The sequence below is a fragment of the Aquila chrysaetos genome, unplaced genomic scaffold (assembly GCF_900496995.4).
Source record: "Aquila chrysaetos chrysaetos unplaced genomic scaffold, bAquChr1.4, whole genome shotgun sequence".
In the NCBI taxonomy this organism is placed as follows: Eukaryota; Metazoa; Chordata; class Aves; order Accipitriformes; family Accipitridae; genus Aquila; species Aquila chrysaetos.
In genome coordinates this window covers 65,620-72,105 of record NW_024470396.1, presented here as the reverse complement: position 1 = coordinate 72,105, position 6,486 = coordinate 65,620, and the positions used below count along the sequence as shown (strand labels likewise).

At 51.5% G+C, this 6,486-nt stretch overlaps 1 long non-coding RNA gene across 1 annotated transcript; it reads left to right on the top strand.

Moving 5' to 3' along the window:
- The first annotated feature begins 5,254 nt into the window (after positions 1-5,254).
- LOC121233131 lies at positions 5,255-5,834 on the top strand. The gene is made up of 2 exons (XR_005931931.1): positions 5,255-5,312; positions 5,543-5,834. It is a non-coding gene; the product is annotated as an uncharacterized LOC121233131 (long non-coding RNA).
- The last annotated feature ends 652 nt before the right edge of the window (positions 5,835-6,486 follow it).

Genomic DNA, 6,486 nt, shown 5'->3' with positions numbered 1-6,486 from the left:
AATAAAATGAAAAAAAGGCAGGTAATTAGGTCTCCTTGTGAGAATCACAGTACTAATAGCAATCACAAAGGCAAGTGCAGAGCAAAGCATGAGTGTTTAGTGCCCCTAGGTAAACTTAGCTGTTTAAGTAAGTGAAAGTGTTCATTAGAATTAGGCATCCAAGGGAGAGTTGTAGATGCCTCGAGGTAAATGTAGCTGCGGATGGGTTAATAGAAAAGGTGCGCATTACTGGCTCTAGTAATTGCACAACTTTGAAATTGGTGCTGTAGCTATGTAACTGTGACATGGGCTCGGGCGTGGTGCGGCGCGGAAATGGGCTCGGTTACTGGATAATATGTGTATAATATGTGGGTTTTTTTCATTCTGTATCTCACTCTTCCTGTTCTTCTCTTTCTCTGACCCTTTATGGTGCTCCCTAATCTTTTTATTCATGTCTTCTATCTCTCTGCAAGGGTCCTAATACCTCTCTTTCTCCAACCTCCTGTGTTTCTCACAGTCTCTTTCTCTCTCTTGTCATTATTCTCATCTGTCACTTTGTCTTTTTTCCTGTCCCATAGTATCATGTTGTATTTGTTTTTCCTGCTTTTTTCTCCATCTGTCCAGATCCCTGTTCCTGTTTTCTTCTATTGCTGTTCCTCTGCCCTGCTTCCTCTTGCTATCTTTTCTGTATTCCTCTCTGTTCCATTCTCTCTTCCATCCTTTCTAACTGTATCCCCCTGTCCAGCTAGCTGTCCCTTCTCTCTCTTTTCTCTCTTCCTCCATCTCTCTCTCACTGCCTATCAATCACAGGTTTTTTTTTTTTTTTCTCCAGTGCTGTCCTGCTCTCTGTCCCTTTTTTCTTACACTCATTCTGTCATGCTCCCTGTGTCTTTTTTTTAACTTCTCCATCTCTGTTCTGCAGCCTATCACTATTTTTTTCCTCTTCCATCCCTCTGTCCTTCTTCCAGTCCTTGTCTCTCTCTCCCTTTGTTCTTCCTTCTTTCCTTTTTTGCTTTCTTGCTACATCTCTGTTCTGCTCCCTAGAATAGAATCAAATCGAATCAAATCAAATTATGAAATTTGGAAAAGACCTCTAAGATCAAGTCCAACCATCAACCCAACACTACCATGCCCACTAAATCATGCCCCCCAAATGCCACATCTACGTGCTTTTTGAACATCTCCAGGGATAGTGACTCTATCACTACCCTGGGCAGCCTGTTCCAATGCCTGACAACCCTCTCAGTAAAGAAATTTTTTCTGATATCCAATCTAAACCTCCCCGCCGCAACTTCAGGCCATTTTTTCTTGTCCTATTTCTAGTTACTTGATAGAAAAGACCAGCACCCACTTCGCTACAACCCCCCTTTAGGTAGTTGTGGAGAGCAATAACGTCTCCCTTCAGCCTCCTTTTCTCTGGACTAAACCACCCCAGCTCCCTCAGCCGCTCCTCATAAGACTTATGCTCCAGGCCCCTCTCCAAATTGGTTGCCCTTCTCTGGACATGTTCCAGCACCTCAATGTCTTTCCCATAGCAAGGGGCCCAAAACTGAACGCAGTACTCGAGGTGCGGCCTCACCAGTGCCGACCATAGGGGAAAAATTGCTTTTCTGCTCCTGCTGGCCACACTGTTTCTGGCTTATATTCAGCTAGCTGTCAACAAGCACCCCCAGGTCTTTTTCCACCGGGCAGCTTTCCAGCCGCTCTTTCCCAAGCCCTTAGCGCTGCACGGGGTTGTTGCAACTGAAGCGTGGGAACGGGTACTTGGCATTGTTGAGCATCATGTAATTAGCCTTGGCCCATCGATCCAGCCTGTCTAGCTCCCTCTGTAGAGCCTTCCTACCCTCAAGCAGATCAGCCCTCCCTCCCAACTTGGTGTCATCTGCAAATTTACTGAGGGTAGACTCAAGTCTCTCATCTAGATCATTGATGACAAAGATACTAAAGAGAACTGGCCCCAAAACTGAGCCCTGGGGAATACCACTTGTGACAGTTAGTCAACCAGATTTAACTCTGTTCACCACAACTGTCTGGGCTCAGTCATCCAGCTAGTTTTTTTACCCAGCAAAGAGTACACCTGTCTAAGCCATGAGCTGCCAGCTTCTCAAGGAGTATGCCATGAGAGACAGTGTCGAAGGCCTTGCTGAAGTCAAGGTAGATAACTTCCACAGCCGTTCCCTAATCCACTAGGCGCGTCACCTGGTCATAGAAGGAGATCAGGTTGGTTAAGCAGGACCCGCTTTTCATGAACCCACGCTGGCTGGGCCCGATCCCCTGGTTGTCCCACACATGCCATGTGAGCGCGCTCAAGATGAACCGCTCCATAATCTTCCCCGGTCCCAAGGTCAGGCTGACAGGCCTGTAGTTCCCCTCTCTATTTCTCTGTCCTATTCTCTCTGCAGTTTTTTTTTGTTTTCTGATGCTCTGTCCTGTTCCTTGTCACTATCTTTTCTCACTCTGTTTCTGTCCTGCTCTGTGTCTTTTAATTTCCCTCTCTGCGCCTGTACGTGCCGCTCTGTGTCCCTGCCTTCCTATCTCTTGTCTTCCTACTTTCTCTTTCTCTCTCTATCCCTTTGTCTTGCTCGCTGTTGCTGTTTATTTTTTGTCATTCTGGATCTCACTGTCCCCGTCCTCCTTCCTGTTCATCTCTTGCTCTCTCTGACCCTTTGTGCTGCTTCCTGCCCCTTTTTTATTCACCCTCCCTCTCTCTGCAGGGCTCCTGATACTTCTCTTTCTAAATTCCCCAACCCCCTGTGCTTCTCGCGGTCTCTGGCTCTCTCTCTGGGGCGCGCGCTCTCGTTGTCATTGTTCTTGTCTGTCGCTCTGTCTTGCTTCCTGTCCCGTCGTTTCTCGCTGTATCCCTTTGTCCCGCTCCCTGCTTGTATTCTATTCCTCCCTGTCCTGAGGACCGTCCCCGTTTTTTATCTGCGTCCTGCCGCTGTCCTGATTTGTCCTTCTCTGCCATGTTCCCTGTCCCTCTTTCTGTCTCTTTTCCTCTGTCCCTGCTGCTTATTTCTCCACCTCTGTCCAGACCCCTGTCCCTTCCCCCCCGCCCCGCCCTGCAGTCCCTCTGCCTTGCTTTCTTTCGCTCCCTTTTCTGTCTGTCTCTCTCTGCCCCGTTCCCTCTCCCGTCCTTTCTAACTGTGTCCCCCTGTCCAGCTAGCTGTCTCTTCTTTCTTTTTTCTGTTCCTCAGTACTTTTTTCTTTTCCCGTATCTCTCTCCCACTGCCCATCGCAGTTGGTTTTTTCCCCTCCGATGCTGGCCTGCTCTTTGTCCCTTTTGTCTCTCTCTGTCCTTCCGTCGTGCTCCCTGTGTCTATTTAATCCCTTCCTCTCTGTCCTGCAGCCCGTCGCGATTTTTTTTTTTCTCTTCCGTCCCTTTGTCCTGCTCCCCGTCCTTGTCTCTCTTTCCCTTGGTTCTGCCTCCCGTCTTTTTTTCCTTTCTTTCTCCATCTCTCTGTCCTGCTCCCTATCCCTCGCGCGCGCTCTCTGTTTCTGCGTCCTTCTCCTTGCCTTTCCCCACGTTCTCTGTCTTGTTCCCTCTTTGGTTTTCTTGTTTTCCGGGTGGCTGGGCCCGGCTACCCGCGGGGGTGCTTCGGCTCGGGGGTTTGGGGTGGGGGCCCGGCCGTGCCGGCGATGGCGGGGAAATAAAGCCTGAAAGGGCAATCGCGAAGCGACGCCCTGCCTGTGCTGGGGCTGCCCCGCAGAGGCGTGGGGCCGGGCCCTCCGCAGGTCGCGGGCACTCCCCAAAACTGCGCGTGGGGCCCCGGGGGTGCGGGGCTGTGGGGTGGCTACGCTCGGCGTCGCCCGTGGGCGCTGCAGGGTCAGAAATGGAGAACAAGTTTTCTGTTCCCGGGGCTTGACGACAGGCTCGCGCGGCTGATTTTGGGGCTCGGAAACAGACCGAGCTGCGCGGCTTTGGGCCCAGAAACAGAGGTCCGGCCCTGCGTTTTTGGGCCTTGAGAACAGGCTCGGCAGCCGGGGTTTTTGGCTCCCAAAGGGGCCCCGAGTCCGCTGGCGTGGGGGCCAAAAGCGGAAGCCGGCGTGGCTGGTTTGGCAGGCGGGTGGGAGGGTGTTGGGGGCTGCGGGGGGAAGCAGGGGGTGGGCAGGGTGCGTGGACCCTCCCCGGAGATGGGGGTCTGGTGGTGTCGGACGCCGAAGTTCGGGAGGCCGGCGCGCAGCAGGCCGCACTCAACTTCTGCGATGGTCTGTGGGGGGAAAGGCGCTTTTCAGACCCCACGTGCCCTCTTTGAGTCCAGCTCTTCTTTCTGCGCTGCTCAGAATAGTTGTTCAGTAATTAATCGCCCGAACTAACGACTATTTATACGGCGTGTAACTCTGATGTTTAATCCCAATGCTCCAGTTTTGACAGCAGTTGATATACAACCTTGTGGAAAGGCCAGACCGTTGCACGTAGCTGGAGCTTGTAAGGAGAAGCAGCTGAAATCAGCCGGAGCTTCAGCGCGGAGCTGGGGCTTCAGCGAGCCAGAACTGTAGCAAGCGGGAGCTGGAACGAGGTGGGGTGTCCGCTGTCTGGAGCGTGCATTAGCCAGAGGCGAAAGTACCTGCGGCTGTAACGAGCAGGAGCCGCGATTAGCTGGAGCGTCCGTCGGCCGGACCGCGCTCCCAGCACGGCCGAAGGGCGGCCGGGCGCAGGCAGGGCTGTCCGCAGCAAGCAGCTCCGAGCAGCAGGGAGGCGAGCCGTCCTTCTGCCGGCGGGGAGCCCGGCCTCTTCCCTCGGGGATGCAATCCCGCGCCACGCTCCTCTCTCTGCGTGGAGGGTCTCGCCCGGTCCGTTCCCGCGGGCAGAAGCGAGGTGGGGGTCCCCCGGCTCTCCTGGGGCAGCCCCCCTGTGAGGGGGCGCGGGCGAGGTGTCGTCGTCCCCTCGGTACCGGGCAAAGGGGAGAGAAACGGGCCGGTGGGAGCTCCTGGGGTGCGGCGAGCCCTTCCGGCAGAATCCTCCCCTGTCTTTTCACCGTTGGCTGGGTGCGACAAGCAGGTTCATTTCTTTGTCTCCTCTTTTCCCAGCGTCACCTTCCGCGTCACACGAAGAAAATCCCGCGTGGGTAATTCCGCTTGCTGCTCAGGTAATCGCACGTATCGGGCTGGGGGAGCGGAGAGAAACACTTGCGAGTTCGAGGGCACTACGGATGCTCCACGTTAAACCCACAGAAAAGGCAAATTTGCTGCTAGTGCAGAAAAGCTGATGGAAAAATTGCTGTTAACAGATCGTGCCCTGTTCTTGCACTGGTCCCTTGATACGTTTTTGCTTCAGGTGAAAGAACGAAATTTCGTGTCTGGTAAATTCAGAGCTGCCTGTTAGCTTCTTTAGGGTCGAGTGTTTCTCTTCGCTCTGTTCATACGGATTTTATGGGCAAGTTGGAAACAGCCTTTTACTTTTTTATGTGTAACTGAATTTTTAGGAATATGTGGTGTCCCTGTAGTTCATTTTTGAGCACCTAGATGCCAGTAGAAATGTCATGAGTGAAACGTGATGGAAACTGGTACTTAAACTTGATTTTTATTTGATTTTTTTTTTTTTTTTTTCTTCTTCCCCATTAAGAGTGTCGATGGCATGTTGTCCCGTGGCACAATCCCCATTCCGTTCAGCGGAGTCTTCAGTCTAGGACTTTTAAGTAAAAAAGTTTGTCCTTCCAAAAAAGGACTAGTCAGTCGTTCATAGGACCGAGGCATAGACTTGGAGAGTCGCTTAAGTACGTGACCGGAATTAAAGCCAACTTTCAGTTGATGTTGCTGCTGTTGGTCTTTGCTTTCATTGATTTCTCCAGCACTCCGTCATGGTTGGGAGCTCTGAATCGTAATGTTTTTCAGTCTCTAACACGTTTCCACCTCCCCGCCACCCCCCCAAAAAAAGGAGAGGCAGTGTCTAAAAGTTAATTAGTTTCCTCACAAATGCGTGAGTAAATAAAATTTGAGTTATGATGATTAAAACCAAAAAAATGACACCGGTCTGGTGAGACAATAGCAGATCTGGACTATTTCTGAACAGGCTGGGGCTGAACAAGGAGCTGGGAGGGGACACAGCTGGGACAGCTGACCCCAACTGACCCAAGGGCTGTTCCAGACGATATGATGTCATGCTCAGCATATAACGCTGGGGGAAGGAGAAGGAAGGGGGGACATTCAGAGTGATGGCATTTGTCTTCCCACATAACCGTTAAACATGATGGAGCCCTCCTTTCCTGGAGATGGCTGAACACCTGCCTGCTGATGGGAAGTGGGAAATGAATTCCTTGTCTTGCTTTGCTTGTGTGCGTGGCTTCTGCTTTACCTATTAAACTGTCTTTATCTCAACCTGTGAGTTTTACTTTTTTTCTGATTTTTCTCCCCCATCCTGCTGCAGGGGGGCAGTGAGCAAGTGGCTGGGTGGTGCTTAGTTGCCAGCTGGGGTTAAACCATGACACCTGTCCCTTTTTTCAGATTTGTTTTCTATGCCTACTTTAACCTATTCACTGTCTTTGTTTTTTAATTTTATCCTCTGTCCTG